The sequence below is a fragment of the Camelus dromedarius genome, chromosome 11, assembly GCF_036321535.1.
Source record: "Camelus dromedarius isolate mCamDro1 chromosome 11, mCamDro1.pat, whole genome shotgun sequence".
NCBI classification, from domain to species: domain Eukaryota; kingdom Metazoa; phylum Chordata; class Mammalia; order Artiodactyla; family Camelidae; genus Camelus; species Camelus dromedarius.
In genome coordinates, this window is record NC_087446.1 from 30,121,737 (window position 1) to 30,139,010 (window position 17,274).

Here is a 17,274-nt window from a genome sequence, read left to right on the forward strand (position 1 = left end):
AATTGTGCTTCCTCTTAAAGTAGGACATTCTGTGCCCTGTTTGAAGACTGGTGTGACTAATGTAGCTGGAATTGCTGAAAGGAGAAAAAGGGAAGAGAAATAACTGATGTGCTTTAAGAACAGTGAATTTTACTAGGCCCTTTGCAGTATACAGTGTGGCTGATATGTGTATTACTATGTGGAAAATACTATTCTTCACCTTCTAGATAGTGGAATGGTCTCCGTATCACACCTCAAGGTCACACTAAGTAAGTGGCAGGGGTAGATCTCGAACCTCGCAGTGCACATAGGCTGGCCGTGGCCTCTGCTCTCTGCCATCATCCCTGTCTGTCACTCCTCCCCAAAACCTACACAGTATGTTGTGATGATCAGTTAACTGAGGTGCAGGTGTATCTGGATTTCTGCCCTGGTTGAAAATTAGGAATATCACAGATATTTGTAATTCCTCAAGAGTGCAGTGCAAAACTCCCCTGTCTTGAGCTAAAAATACAAAAAACAATTTTAAGTGACTAAATCCCTTAGCTAGTTTATAGGATGAGTCTACAATAGGCACCTCAAGTTGTTTCTGGCAAAAACCTTGCAAATGGCAGCCAGTGACTTTTTCCCCTCAGCCTCCTGTCCTAAAATGGCTAATTACTGGTGTTCTAGATCTTTGAAAGAAGCCCTGAGTTTAGGAACCAGATGCTGGTGCTTTTGGTTAGTATTTGTATTACTGAAAGTTTTTTTATGGAGTGTTGGTGCAGAGTTTAATGACAGCAAACTGTCTCTGCTTACAGCTAGAGTTGTATTGTTTTGCGGTATTGAGGCCTGACTACTTCTAACGCCTGCCCTCTGAGGGCCTGTTGCTCTTCCCTGGAGCTGTGGCAGAGGAGCAGGGGGAGAGAGGAAGTCATAAGGCTTGCGCAACAGGACATTTTCCTGATGTCTGTCTTTAGATGCAGGACAGGGACATTAATACATAGAGGGGAGATTGGCTACATATACGTACACTATTGAAGGACCCTGACTTGGCTGAGTGTTTGGTTTGCTTGGAGATACAGTGTAGTAGCAAGATCACCATCTTTAAAGCCAGAACCAACCCAAATTTGAATCCCAGCATTAGCCATTACTCTGTTGTGAGACTTTGGACAAATTATTTAACTTCTTGGAATCTGAGTTTTCTTACCTAACAGGTGTAAAATACATAAATTGAAGGGCAGCTAAAAGATTAAGCAATAAGAAAGTAAAATAGTACAGCCATTTTGGGAGATAGTTTAACAGTTTCTTAAAAAGCTAAACATAATCTTACCACATGATCCAGAAGTCATCTTCCTAGATGTTGACCCAAATGAGTTGAAAAGTTATGTCTACACAAAAAGCTGCACACAAATGCTTACAGTAGCTTTATTCATAATTGCCCCAAATTGGAAGGAACAAAGATGCCCTTCAGTAATTGAATGGATGAACAAACTGTGGTACATCTATGTGATGGAATATTATCCAGCAATAAAATGAAATGAACTATTAAGTCATGAAAAGATATGGAGAAGCCTCAAACGCATATTGCAAAGAGTGTGAAAAATATATACACTGTATATTTCCAACTGTATGAGATACTGGAAAAGGCAAAACTATGGAGACAGTAAAAAGAGCAGTGGTTGCCAGGGATTTAGGCTGAGGGGCTGAGGGATGAATACATGAAGCACACGGGATTTTAAGGGCAGGGAAACTATTTTGTATATATAATGGTGGACACATGGCATTATACATTTATCAAAACTCTTGGAATGTACATTACAAAGAGTGAACCCTAGGGTAAACTATCAACTTAAAGTTTTTTCAAATGATCAAACAAGGCAATGTGTATAAACTAGCTAACCTACTAACTAGTACATCTAGGCTCTAATAAATGATAAATATTATTATTTTTATTCTTAGTCTACGTTCCAATGATGCTATTTAGACATAGTTTCTGTGTGTGTTAGATGTATCAATGTTAATTAAAGGTGATATTATTATTTAAAAATCTAGCTGTTTACCAAATGAGAATTAGCAGTCCTTTATAACTACTTTCTCCTCTGCTGTCTGTCCTACGCAAAGTTAATGGTTTGAAGCCAAATCCTAGGAACACAACCTCTGGCTCAGGCATGAGTTTTATTTCAGTCCATGATTTACAGTTGGTGTAAAATTTGGGTCTGGAGTTGGTTAGTTATAATGCAGTAGCAATACAAAGCATCTTGAGTTGATTTTTCCCTTATCCTGTATTGTTATGTAAAATGCTAACTTTAATCAGAAATTGCTCTAATACAATATCCTTTCTTGTCCTGGATATAATTTCTCCTCTTTTGTACAAGTACTTTTTGTAAGGTTCAACTTAGTGTGGAAGGAATAGGCAAGAAATATAAATTTAACTGACACATGTTAAATCATTAAAGAATTATATCACGAAGCATCAAAATGGTGCACAGAAAACTTTGCCAATGTCTAATAGAGTGGTGAGGATTGTATAATTAAATAAGAACCAGCACCTATCCTATAACTGGAAATCGGGAGTGTCAGAATCCCTTTCCTTTTTTCACTAGATACTAGGAATCTAACCAGGCAAAAATGTCCAAAGTGGCCAAATGCCACAGAACTTGAATCCAGATCAACAGTGCAGAAGTTGTCAAGCACATGCAGTAATAGTCTTTGGGCTTTTACAGAGGACTAAAAGTTAAATGTTAGTTTAGGTCCTTATCCTCTACCTCTTGGTTGGCAGCTTTTCTTGGCTCATTTCAGAGACATGACATTTCAAGCAATCTAGGGAAGCTGGGACAGATACTTCCTCTCTCTGTCCTTTTTTTCCCCCCGTCTCAGATACCTGTGCCTAAATACTTCCTCTCACATTCACATTATTCACTCCTGTTGGAGAAATCTTAATGAGCAGTTTCATTGGTTTTTTTGGTCCCATTCCTGTAACTATTTTAGGTTGAAATCTCTGGCTCATGTACTGGGGTCTGTATGACAGATTATCTCAAAGCCCAAGTGACCTCAGTGGTCCAAGTGCTAGCAACAAGGGGCACTTGCTGGCATGACATGGCCTTAACCTGGGTTCTGTGGACACTGGAGAACCACTGGCCTGAGGAAGGGGATGGAGCAGAGCCAGGGAAGGGGGCAGGATGAGCTTAGAGCTCCCCAAGAAAGGGGAAGAATATGTTTGAAAAAGGGGGAGTTCTGGGGAGTCTGAGAGCAGATTGGAATCCCAGGCAAAGCAGAACCACCCTTTCTCCTACCTGCTGAGAGTGTAACAGAAAAGGAGTTGACCTGGAGCCACAGAATACTGCCTGCAGACCAAATGCTCACACTGAGGGGTGTAGACAGGTAGGGGGAAGCACGGGCAGCAGTCAGTTTGGCTGTCAGAGCCTGGTGGTCATGCATGGTTTCTCCACTGCCTGTTGATTCTCTGCTGAGGCAATGCCAGCCGCCAAGTACAGACCATACTTTGGTGCCAGCCCTTAGACATATTATTTCCCCATAGCTCCTGTCATTCAAACAGGATCTGGTTTCCTGGTGTGAGCAGATTGTTCCCGCTGAGCACACACACTCTGCTATGAGCGAAGCCAGGCAGAGCCTCTGAGAAACTTGACAGAGTCCCCATTCCGAGAGAAGCCATTTGAGGGAGTGGAGGGGTGGAAAGGAGCTGACTTCAACTTCTGTTTATATAGGTTTTGAATAAAATGGGTAGATCCCCTATTTCCTCCAAAGTAAACAAGGTTCAAATGGGATTACCCAATTGGAATCCAGTCCGACTGCAATTTAAGTTGTTGGAAGGGTCTAAATATTTAATCTACCCTCGTCATGAATCCTAGAATCGCATGTAGGCAGGAATGACCGAGGCTCTGAAAGTAAACACTGCAGTTGGAGACAGAAGTGTCGCAACTAGTACCACGTCTGCAGTGACGGCCTAGAAACTTTTGAGTACACCAGAGGAAACAGACCGAAAAACACAGATCTGGCAGCCGGGAGGCCTGGCTTCTCCAACTCTGCCTGCCACTAACTCGCTGAACCTCCAGGCCTCTTTTGTTAAGTGAGAATGCAGGCAAAGCATCTCAGAAGACAAGTCTTTTTTATAACATGAAACATGACAGAATCAGCCACATACACTGTGAAAAGTTCACTATTCCATTCATTCTGTGATAGTGTACACACACAACTCTTTCTTCAGAATACACCATCAGAATGGAACATTACTGTATCTAGTATCTGTGCCCTCACATTTTATTCAAATTATGCAAGTAATAAAAAGATTTGGCCTGTCAGGGATTCTCTACAGAGGCTGGAACCACCCCCCTTGAGTGCTTTTAGCACCTGGTAAGGGTGTTTTTAGATGTCACAATGATTGCAGTGGGGTGCTAGTGCCATCTGATTGGCAGGGGCAGAGCTGCTATATAATACTCTGGACAGTCCTGCAAAGAAAAAAAAATGTCCCACAAACCTACATGGCTTTCATATATCCTGCCAGCTACTCAGAGAACCCAACTTTGTTTTGCAAATAAGTGTATAGTATTTTTCTTGTTTGAAAATATACACTGAACTTTCCAGGAAAATGTATAAGAAGAGGTTAAGATTGTACTGTTTTGTTCAGAACTTTTCTGAGTTATTCATCATTTCTGAAAAATCAGATCACCGATAGCAAACATTAAAGATGTTTGAGTCACCAAGGCAACACATCTGTGCAGTCTGCACTGTAACTGTCACATTCGTGGCGTGTGAATTGATATGTGAATCTGAGGTTTCACTGCCCTTTAGAGCAGTCGTGCAGAGTATTTATTTATTGAAAAACATATTATTTTATGGGAGTTATCTTCTTTTCACTTCTCCTTTGTATTATAATTTGCACATTATATTAATTTAAAAAACATGTGTATAGGTAGGTTATGTTATTTTATATTAGATTTTACATCAACGTAGTAAATATAGTACTATAAAATGTTATAAAAGTTCATTGTATCTGACTGGATTGAAAACCACTGGGCCTGAGGATCCTAAGATCCCTTTTAGCTTTAATATGCTGTTAGCCTATGAGATTATTTAGTTTGATGCCTTCATTTTTACAGGTGAGTAAACTGAAGCCCATTAAGACTTTCATGTATTGCATTCTACAATTATCTATTGAATGTCTCCTAGAGCTTTGGGTACGTAGCTGGGTGCAGTGGGCAAAAATATGATCCCTGTCTTCAAAGAGACTTCAGTCTGGCAGCCAAGATGATAAATACGCCAAAAAATAAAAAATAGAAAATCCCATAGCTGGTTAGTAGCTCAGCTGCATTTAGAACCCACCATTGCTTTGAAGACCAGTTCATTTTCTGTGCCTGGTGCTCCAGAGTCTGAGGCCCAAAATGTTTCTGGCTGTGATCACTGGAGGAGAGTGGGGTGGGAGGAGCATCATCAACCAGAAGGACGTGATTTTAGTTTACTCTCTGCTTAGTTTTTCCAGAGCAGCAAAAGCCCAGGAGTAGCTAGTTAGCTCCCCATCAGTATCGCCGCTCAGTCACTTGCAGGGTAAGGACTGACTGTGAGAATGGCAGCAGTGAGAAGGAAAAGAGCACCGAGAGCTGAGTCCACAGCTGTGTTCTCAGATGGAAATATAATGCAAGCCACAGTGTCGGCCTTATATGTAGTTTATATTTTCTAGTAGCCATCTTTTTAAAAAGTAAAAAGAACCTGTGAAATTAGTCTAAATGATGTATTTCATTTAATCCAATATATCCAAAGTATCATCAGTACAACATGAAAGGAATAGCAAACAATTATCAATGAGGTATTCTACACTTTTTTCACACACAGTCTTCAAAATCTGTTGTGTACTTCACACTTAAAGTATACTTCAATTTGTATGAGGCTCGTTTTAGATGCTCAACAGCCACACGTGGCTAGTGGTACCATGTTGGACAGTGCAACTCTAGCGAAATGGCTTTCAGCCCTTTCTCTGCCCCGACCCAGTTCACCTATCCAGGGACTCTCATCTATAACTTCTGTCACTACATGCAGTGCCTCCCATTCCAGAGGATGCCCCCATCCTGGGAAATGACAATGGATGGAGAATGGTGGTGTGGGATGGAGTTTACCCCACCCACTCCCTGCACAGGAGTCAAAGGCTTTGGAAATACTGGTGGTTTCTAATAAGTCTTACTCGCACAGTTTAGTGTGCTAGGGTGACAGCCCCAGAAGGGAAGACAAATGATCTGAAAGGAGAGAGCTGGATTTGGAGAAGTGCTTGAGTGCCAGGAATTAGAGGGCTCAGCACTACAGAACTTTGCAATAGAATGTCACAAATTTACTATTTTTTTAAGTAATTCTTTTTTTTTTTTTTTTTTCTCATTCTCTCTTCATCTTCTCATTTAGCTCCTTTAGGGAAAGCACATACAAAGAGTATTGGGCCACATGATTTCCCAGGGTCCTTCCCTGTCCATATTACTGTCTACTGATTTGGAAGGAGGTTCATCAGAACCTTGGACCTGGTCCTTCAAGAGACTGCAGCTTCCGGCCAGGTCTTCCCAACAGTTCCTCTGAGGTGTTTGAAATGTGTTTTCAATATCCCTGTGAGCTATGTTCAGGGATGTGTGTGTGGTGTGTGGAGGCTGGACAGGGGCAGAGAATGTGGAGCCTGACTGGGCAAAGTACTTTACAAACATCACCCTGCTGAATCAGTGGGACAACCATTTGGAGTAGATGCTATAGTTATCATTCTCAAGAGGCAGAAGACGGCAAGTAACTTATTCCACATCCCAGTAGCTGTCATCATTCCATTCTTTATGGTGGGCTAGCAGAATTTTATTTCTTGGCACAAGTCTTCCTGCCCCTTCTTATTCATCTTTCTTTTCCATGACATCTTCTCCTCCTCCCCTCACCTCTTCACCACAAACATGCTACAGGTGAGGAGCACCTCATCATAAGACAAGTTGGGGGCTTCTAATCCACTATCTGTGGTCTTCAAACTGGTTTGCCACTTGCTGGCTTGGATTCCTTCTTAAGGAAGCTTAAGCTAGGAACGTGTGTCATTCAGCTTACATCAGGTCATTATTCAACCAATCAGGGATGCAATTTGCCTGTCGTCTCCTGGGAGACAGGGAGCTGCTGCTGCCGCCTTAGCCTTTCATAGAAGAAAAGCTGCTCCCCAAGACCAGAAGGGAGCCAGCTGTCTAGCCACTCAGCAGGGCCTTGCAGATGGGCTGTGCCTCGCCAGGGTCCCCCCTCTTTGGGTCTGTTCCTCTGCTTCACAGACCAAAGGATTTGTGGACCCGAGCGGAACAGGCTGGGAAAGAGATGGGAGAGACTGATTCATGATAATCAGTCTTCGAGATCACGACACCCATTTATAAATGTGTTGAAAAAAAAAAAAAACCTTCCTAAGACACAAATATTCATGTTCACAGGTCAGCATGTTTTTCTCCCTGAGAAAAACCTTGTGTGAGGAACCAGAGTTTTATCAGAAGTTTGTGTTAACACATCTGGAATCAGAACTAGGAGAGTTAGGTTATTTTTGAAGAATTAAGTATTTGTAGTTCTGATACAAAAGGGCATCTAGTGAAAAAGGTCAGCCTCCCTTCTCGGCTTCGCCCACCCTCGCTCCTTAGCCCCCTCCCTAGAGGCAACCCTTATTAATAACCAAATTCTTCCAAAGTTGGACTGTCTGAGACCTCCATTTCCTGAAAGGGGTGTTCCTGCTGCACAGGCCAGGGGAATTTTGTCTTCTGGTTAGGCTGCACTCCTGGACCAGTTTTTGCTTGACATGTTAGCAGGGGAAGGGAGATGGGGAGACATGTGAGCAGTGGGAATGGCAGAGGCCAGTTGGGAGGACAAGTGTGCAGGAATTTGCTGAGTTAAAAAGATCTACACTTTCCAGAGAGGAGGCTGTGTAGGCAGGGCTTGGAGTGAACCAAGAACTACCCAGGGACAGTAGAAAGGAGGGTACCCAGGTCCCTGGCAGGGAGCAGATGGTGGGTATGCCCTGACCCTTCCTAAGCTTTGGGGAACAGAACAGGAAGGAAAACCATAGAGTGAGAGATACAGGGGGCTGTGCCCCCACTGTCTTGAAGGGAGCAGCAACCTGCCCCAGAAAAATATCCCAGAGAAAGAGCAGGATCAAAAACATTGGGAGAGGCGGCCTGGCCCCAGAGTAGCCGTGCCATACAAGGCCAGTCATCGTGTGGTGCAGCCAAGTAAGGTGCCTTCCTGCTTCAGTGCTGCATCCTGGAGACAGTTCTGGACAAAGTCTGCAGCAAGAAGGAACAATTCGCCAATTCATTTTGTTGGCATTTCTAGCCACAAAATAAGGCCTTTTCCCTTCATTAGAATTGTGACAGATAAAAGTATATTCCCAGCCAACTCCTGTTATTCACATGGGCAGACCTATTATCCCTACTTGGTCTGGCTGTGTCCCTATATGAGGGCTTGCTCTGTGTGTGTGCTCTTGGCAGCTTTGTAAAGGATTCAGAAGGAATAAACACAGGGCCTGCTTCCTGCCTTTCGTCCAGAAGAGAAGAATCATTCATACACATGTTCCAAACCAGCAAACTTTGGTCATTCAAGAGCAGAAAAGTAGCTAATCAGAGGGTGGGGTGTCTGGAAGCGGCCAGTTCATGTGAGGAAAATAAAGCTAATGAGTGATCTAGAAGCCAGTTCAAGTGAGGGGCAGTTAGTGTGGAAGAGGGGAGACTGAAAGAAACTGTGAACATCATCTCAAATGTTTGAAGAGGTGATGGAACTTAGTGCATGTTGGTTCAAATCCAGATGGCCCCAGTTCAAATTCTGGTTAAGGCACTTCTGACGTGTGTAATTTTTGGCAAGTTTCTTCACCTCTCTGTGCCTCAGTTTCCTAACTTAAGAAAGTGAGGATAATATTACCCCTATCATATAGGGCTTTTGTGAGAATTGAGCAGGTTAATACATGGTGAGCACTTGTAACAGTGCCTGACAAGGTAAGCACCATGTAAGTATTGGCTACTATGCATAGGAAGGCAGGGAGCTAGGGAGTTGTACCAGGTAATCAAACCAGGATCAGGGATGGAAAACCTACTTTAATATATAGATTAACTTCTTTAATTATTAGAGTTACCAGCATGGGGACTTTGAAAAATAGTGAACAAAGACAACTCTAGCGTTTAAATGGATTTATTCTCCAATCCAGTCCCATTTGAGTTCTGCAGATCTAGTCACCTCGATGATATTTCTACTTAGAAATCTCCCAGGTGTGTCATGCTTAGCTTGTTCAGAACTCATCTCTGGATCCTGCTTCTACCTGCTCCTCCCTCAGCCTTCTCCATTTCAATGCCACAAGTGGCAAAACCAGCCATCTAGTCACCCAAGATAGAAACTTGGCAGTTACCTTTGATCCCTGCCTCCCCCGTCTCCAGATTTAATCAGTCACCCAAAGATGTCCATTCCACCCTCTTCAGTATCTCTGGAGTCCATCTACTATTCTCCATAGCCACTGCCTCTCTCCTAGTCCAAGCCATCATCATCTCTCCCCTGCAATGACTTTCTAACTGACCTTCCTGCCTTACCTCCGCCCCAGGGCCAGAAAGCCTACAGGACACCTTGGTGTTGAAGAGTACACTGCCCGTATAAGGAGATGCAGCCCTGGGCCAGGCCTTCATGAGCAGACTGGGGCCAGATCTCACCCCTCACTTGTCTACTTGGCTGATACCCTTGTGCTTCAACACCTGCTCCACCGTGTGCAGTGGCCCTTCTCTCCAGTTCATTCTCCAGCAGAGGATTGGACCATGTCACACTTTTCTCCAGTATCACCCTTTCCCCAGTGTTTCATGGCTTCCTTTTGCCCTTAAGCTCTGACTCAGATCTGAACTCTATCCTGTCATCTACAGTGATATATTACTATCCATCATACTAATATATTAATTATATTAATAGTCACTAGTCAGGTAGGAGATGTTGCTGTATAAACTAGCTCTGGAGTAGATCACAGAACATGAGCCCTTAAAGAGATGGGCGAGACATCCACCTAGAGCCAAGGCCACAGACGAAACACCTCCAGGCTGTGGTCAGTCTGCAGACACATTTTGTTTGGCTCACTCATTTAATAAATTTTTTAATCAGTTGACACTTTAAAATCAAGATTTCACTAAAGGATAGATTCTTGGCTTCTCCTCAGATATTAGAAGATGTAGAGACAATGGACCCTCCTCCTTCCTTGCGTGGCAGTTGGCTGGTGCTGAGCAGAGCTGCCCTCCAGCTGGGGCATGCACACTCTGGTTCTCAGCCCCCACTCCCCATAGTTTATACTTTATTTCATGTTCATTCCCACCCAAGCCTTGGAAAGACACCTGCATTTGGAGCCTCTAAGTTCTTCCAGCTCCTCCACTTTACAGATGGGGAAGAAAGGTAGTGCGTCAGTATCCAGGTCTTGTACTGGATCATGAACCGTCTCATGGATCATGAGCTGCTCATGGCTTCTGTGTTCTCTACTGAATCACAGCTGCCTCTCAGTTAAAGACTGAAGGGAAACACACCGTGAACTTTGTTGATTATTCTTCCTGCTGATTGCTAACCAACATGCCCTTTAGTTGTCTTGCTTATATCTGTGGCCACATGAAAATTAGAACATACAGTCTGGAGGATTGAGATGGTGTTCTGTGAATATCACCTACTTTGCATGAGACTCTAGCCCAGATTAGAAAAAAAAAAAAAAGAAATGGGAAGGATTGAAAAATGACAGGGAAAATAAGATCTGAACATCCTTCCAGAAGGGCACAGTCTCTTCCTTGTGGTATTACAGAAAGGTAGGGAGCCAGCTGGGTTGCCACCTTTTCAGGGATGTGAAATCGAGATGTACACGGCAATGAGTCAGTGACTGGAAAAGGACTGGAGAGCAAATCTTGGGCTCTGTGCCCGATACCCCACTGTCACACCCTCAGAATGACTGTGGACAGGTCAATCACTGCAAAAAGGGAAATTTGCAATTTACCTTGGCAAACAATGGCTTTGACCAATCAAGAGGAACTGGAATGAAGCACAGCCACAGAGCCTTGAGTCAGATGGAAATCATCTTCCTGTGTTCTCTGGAGAAGGCACCCCACATCATGCCATAGGGAAATTACCCTTGACAATCGCCAGGCCCTCCTGGATACTGCCTCCTCTTTGTACCACAATGAATCAGTGCCATGAAGCTGAGAGGCAGGACTGCTCCAAGTCATGAACTTCTCAAGGCTTCATCCTCATGTCAACTCTGGGCTTCTTCCTCATAAGCTGTAGAAAGGCAGGCTGTCTATGAGGAGGAAAAGGAGTGACAGGATGGATTCCCAAAGGCAACCCATGGGAGTGGTCAGTGTTACACGAATTCCCCTTTGGGGCTGTGTCTCTATTATATGATTCCCTTTTTTATTTCACATTGAAGTATAAAAATGTTTAATGATTCCTGATGGTACTTTTTAAAATCTGTATTCAGATGTATCTAAGAACTTTTGCATATATTAATACTCTCTTTTGATTAAGCCACTTGTAATTAGAATATTTTATCAGGAAGACAAATACTTTCCTCTAGACATAGATGTAGAAATCAAGTCCTCTCTTTCAGATCTCTGAGTCATTGCTCAACAATGGAAGTCAGATTTATGATCTTATAGATTGTCATCTTACAACGGCAGACTAATGAACATGGTGATTTATGCAAATGAAAAGTAGTCATTTAAGAGTAGGCTCACGTTGTTGATCTCATTTCCAGAATCCCTGGGACTTTTTATCTGTTTTCCCCCCTTGAAGAGTATACCAAAAGAGTGAGTAATGAATCAATAACTATCATCATCCACCTCTACTCCCTTTCCTTAAATAAAATTAGTTTTCAAAATTCAGACTAAAATTACTTCCACTAGTGATGTATTTCTGTTAATTGGTTGCATCAACAAGCATAGAAAGCTTTTTTCCTTTTCTTTTAAAAATTCTCTGCCACCAACTTCTTTTAGCCAAAGAATGCTCATTCATTATAGCATCTCTTCAGTTCAGGCATTTACTTTATTCATCTGAAGTGTGAATCCATTGCTATTCTCATCTTTGTCTGACTTGCTCTTTTTAAAAGTAAGGTCTTTTTTCTTGCCTGTGGTTCATGCAGAAGTGGAGATAATGATTGTGCTGAAAGTGCAGGGAGAGTCTCGCAGTAGGTAATGGAGGGGGTGGGGGTGGGGTGGGGAATTGTCAGAGGGGAAAGAAGTAGGGCTGCCAGAATGGAGTGGCCCAAGGAGACTGAGCTGTGAAGGGGTCCCATCGTAAAAACCCAGCTGCTCAAATCTGGGAGATTACCAACAGCAGAGAGTCCACAGTGGAAGCAGCTTAGGCACAACTGCTCTCTGTAGTAAATATGCTGAGTTGTGAGAACAAAGTGAAAGGTAAAGAAATCAATGGTGTTTCCCCAGTGAATGGAAATTTGCTTTTTTTTAACCATGTTCCAAAACACTGGCGCTCCAGTTTGGTGCATGTTGTGTTTCATTTGTAATATTCTGCATTGCTGGTCCCTGAAAACTGTCTTGCGAGTCTGAGTTTTGGTGCTAGCTCTGTGGCGGCATCACCCTCACCTCCAGCCACTGTTAGGACACACCGCGGGGGTCTCCGCCTGTGGTGTCTCTGCATACTTTCCAAGGCTTCCAGTCATTGATTGTGCAAAACATAAAACCAAAAGCAGATGGGACGTATGTAGATAAGCTGTTTGTTTTTCATCCCTGTAATTTCCTAGGTTTGATAGCACTTCAATTTTCTAACCATAAAAGCTGCTTCTATGCTTTTTGAAACATACACGCACCAAATGCTGCCAGTAAGTAGGCTAAAAGAATATTACATGTGGCTTTCTGTTGTTGTTGCTTCTTTCTTTCCTTTTTAAAGAAGTACCTTGCTGCTGGAGAAGGAAATTCAAAAAAACTTTGAGTGTGTTTGTCAGAGTTGAGTTTATTTAATGGAACTATTGCGTTAACACGGAAGAATATTTTAGAATGACGTGTCATAACCAAAAACCTAGCCTTCTGCTGAGTGGTATTCATCTACCAAAATTTTAGATGCTGGTTCTGGTGTCTGCATCTCCTGTGGCTCTTCTGTCCACGGAATGTGACTGACCAGCAGGCAGTGAAACTGCCAGTAGACAAAGTGGAGCACAATGGGGAGGGGAGGGAGGAGGTAAGAGCACATGACACTTGTGCTCCCTTTGAACCCATCTGTCTTTTCATTAATTAATTGCTCACATTAATCTTTTCAGTCAGGTAGACATTACAGGTGTGGATTTACAAGGATCTTGTTTTAAGTCAATCATGAAAATAAGTTTTTGTTGTTGATATTTATTAAAGTGCACCTACTCCCAAATTTCAGTCTGTAAAATGAGTAAGTTCTTCTCTGCAGGCAACTTCTTTCCATATTGGCTCCAGGCTCAACCATTCAGTAGGTGTTTCTGGGTATCCATACAGTTTGGGAACTGTATTTGAATCAGCACAAAATTACTGCCCAGTAATCCTCTTTCTCTCTCAAGGGATTTGTTGACACTCATCTAATCAGACAGAGGCGAGAGAGCGTAGAGAGACCCACAGGAAGAGCCCAGACTCCAGAGGCAGACGGACCTGGGTTTGAAACCAGGCTGTCAGTTCTGTGGCTGAGTGATCTGCGCCAAGTCATTCAGTTTCTTCTAATATTAATGCCCTCCTTGTAAAAAGAATATGGTGATCATACCTATCTCACGGTGATGGCATTAGGAGTAAAAATGTTTCTTTTGTCTTCCCTTCTCCTTGCTTTAAACGACACATGGAGGAACACACATATGTGAGAACTTTCTGAAACCAAAAAGGGCTGTGTTTGAAACTATTTGTAAGCTTTGGAGCAGGGCATCTGTCACGTGAGTCATACAGTGCAGGAGGAATGACTTATCTTGCTTCTCATCTCTGTTACCCGTGCAGTAGCTAGGAGGGGAAATTTAGGGGCTGGTTAAGGAACAGCTGCAGGAGGCCAAGAGAACCCCTTCCACGCGCCCTTCCCCAGCCCACCCTGGTAAAGAAGGAGCCGCGCACCACGGAGTGGTAAACAGGATGTCCAGTGCCTGACCTCCCAGACCCTTCACTGCCCGGACCCCACCCACACAGGAGGGCGGGCGTGGCAGCAGTTCCACTGGCCCCCTCTCCTTCCTCCTCAAATCTGCCTGATGGGATTGTTTTCCCCATTAGTAAAAGTACAGTTCCTTGTAAATGAACAGAAAGTGAGGCAAATACATCCCCAGAATCTGACAAGTATTTGCAGAGCTCTGTGCTTTTGTTTTCTGTTTTGCCTTCAGGGTGCATAAAGGGAAGGGCTCAACTGTCTTCAGGAAAATCTGAAAGCCAGGAACTTATTAACACCCTTGACACCTGCCTCTGTGAGGAACTTCTGAAGCCAGAGAGATTCTTTGTAACTGAGGTCCATCTGTTGCACAGATTTTTAATTCAGATATTCGTCCTTCTCAAGCCAAGGCTGAGAAAGCAGCCAATTTTGTGGAAAAATCTCTTTAATAAGAAATGAATAAAACTATCAATGCTAAATAAAGTAGACCACTGTGAAACTTGGGTTAAATCCCATAGGGAAGAGTGTGTGAGATTAACTGCGTTATATAACAAGACCGCCTTTAATAGCTGGCACGGTTCTTTTTGTTGTTCCAAGGGAGAAGCAGCCAAGGCTGGGGCCCAAGCACATGATATTATTTTAAAGCACTGCAGCCTCTGGAATTTCTCCTCAGAGAGATGTCAGGAATCAGAGTTTTGCTTTGATTTATGGTTGCTTTAAATGTTTTAACACTTTTTTACATTTTCAAAGCTACATCCTCTGCTTCCAGCAGTCCAGGGGTGTGTTTCTGTTGCTTTTGAAGGATCATTTTCAAATGGGAAGTTTTAAAATTATGCAAAAAAGAGATTTTTACCCTACAGGGTGTTTGAGTGATTTTAAATGGATAGAAGGGGTGAGGCCATAGGGCAGGGTCCCAGAGTCTTTTTCTGAGATGCTTGTGTTGAAGCTACAGAGAGCCAGCAGCTGGAGAGAAAAGGATTTTCACAGCAGTGGCCGGGCATTCACTCAGCAAACATCGCTGGACCAGGCTTTCCTCGGACCTCAGAGAACTCACCGTCAGGTACAGCTGACAGCCACTTAGGTTTAGCCACATGAAGCTGCCAGTTTTGAGATCAGAATGGTAGGATGTTGGCAGTTTCTTAATGGCTCAATGTAATCATTGGATGAAAACGATACACAGTGATGAGGGCTGTGCTGGGGTAGCATGCAGGGCTATGCAGGGCTATGTCACACAGTGACACGGGGTCAGGGGACAAGAAGGGACAGCACAGCTGAGTGTTGTTTTGTTTGGTTTGTTTTGTTATTTGTTTTGCTTTTAAAAAACAAATCACTTTATTGAGGTATAAATGGCATGCAATAAACTGCACATATTCTTAGTGTACAAGTTTTGACACATATACATCCATGAACTCATCACTACAATCAAATAATGAACACATCTATCACCCCTGAAGTTTCCTTGTACTCCTTTGTAATTCCTTCTTCCTGAAATTCCCATCCCGGAGGCAAACATCGATCTGCGTCATTATACATTCATTTCACTTCCTAGAATTGTATGCAAATGGAGTTATACAGTGCTCTTTTTGGTCTGGCTTCTTCACTCTGCATAATTATTTTTAGATTGATTCATATTGAAGTGTATAACTGTATTTCATTCCTTTTTATTATAGAACAGTATTTCATTGTACAGCTATATCACAGTGTGTTTTTCTACTCACCTATTAGTGGACACCTGTGTTGTTGGCCATTACAAATAAAGCTGCTGTATGGACATTTTTTTGGTATACATGTAAAAGTGGAATGGCTGGATTGTATGGTAGGTGTATGTTTAACTTCTTAAGGGACTGCCAAACTGTTTTCCAAAGTCCCATTTTAGTTTCCCACCAGCAGTGTATGAGAGTTCCGGTTCCTCCATATCCTCGTTGACATTGTATATCAGTCTTAATTTTTACCATTCTAATAGGTGTATTGTGATATCTCATTGTGGTTTTAATTTGCATTTCTCTAGTGACTAATGTTTTGGACATCTTTTCATGTGTTCATTTGCCATCTGTATATCTTAATAACTGAAATGTGTGTTTAAATCTTTCCCCATTTCCAAATTGAGTTGTTTTCTTGTTAAGCTTAGAGAATTCTTTGCATATACTGTATATAAGTCCTTTATAAGATGTATGACTTGCACGTATTTTCTTTCAGTCTATAGTTAGTCTTTCCATTCTCTTAACAGTATATTTTAAAGAACAGAAATTTTTCATTTTGATGATATATACTTTATCAATTTGTTCTTATATGGATCATGTTTTGGGCATTGTTTCTAGGAAAACTTTTCCTAAGCTAAGGTTGCCAATGTTTTTCACCTATATTTTCTTCTGGAATTTATGTAGTTTTAGGTTTTTCATTTGGTCTGTGATCAGTTTTGAGTTAATTTTTGTATATGGCATGAGGTATGGATTGAACTTCTCTTAATTTTTTGTGCACGTACATAGTCAATTGTGTCAGCATCACTTGGTGGGAAGACTGTCCTTTTTCCACTGAATTGCCTATGTACCTTTCTTGAAAATCAGTTGCCCTTAAAGGTGTAGATCCGTTTCTGGACTTCAGTCTGTTCCACTGATCAATTTTTGTATCATTTTACTAATATCACACTCTCTTCATTTCTTTAGTTTTAGATTATGTCTTGTAATCACGTAGTGTAATTTCTCCACTGTGTTTTTTTTCAAAATTATTTTGGCCCTCACATCTCCTTATAAATTTAGAATCATCTTGTCAATTTCTCTTTAAAAATATGCTGGGATTTTGATTGAGAATAATTTTGATTGAGAGTTTTGAGGCTTTCATGAGTATGTGTCCATGGGAGGAAGATATTCAAACATCACTTTTATATCTGAAGAACTGGAATTTTAAGACCAACACAGCATTTAAAACATTTTCCATAGCCTTACTTCCAAGTTTATTGAAAACCCACCTGTGCAAAATGGTGTTATTCAACGCCAAAGGATACAAGGAAAAATAAAATGTTCTAATTTTGGTCTTTATTTCCTATGATTCCACTCTTTTTTTTTTTCATATCCTCCCAGAGAGCACTGTGGTGGATGCCCTGGGAAAAGAGTACAGCTACCTGGGGGAGTCTGCTTTCTTGAATGAGAAGGGTCCTTTTTCCTTACCTGGACAGCTGGGAGATTCAGTCCCCAGGTACACAGGCTGTTGTACTCCGCATGCTTCTCTCCCGTTGCT

At 42.2% G+C, this 17,274-nt stretch overlaps 1 protein-coding gene across 8 annotated transcripts in view; it reads left to right on the forward strand.

Moving 5' to 3' along the window:
* CRADD (CASP2 and RIPK1 domain containing adaptor with death domain) overlaps window positions 1-17,274 on the forward strand; it is a 162,390-nt gene that overhangs the window by 130,633 nt on the left and 14,483 nt on the right. For 2 of the 8 annotated variants that reach the window (XR_010383159.1, XR_004140240.2), the window contains exon 3: window positions 6,364-6,532. The exons of the other annotated variants lie outside the window; for them this stretch is intronic. The gene's annotated coding sequence lies outside the window, so the exon portion shown is untranslated. The remainder of the gene's footprint in view (window positions 1-6,363; window positions 6,533-17,274) is intronic. 8 annotated transcript variants of the gene reach the window in all.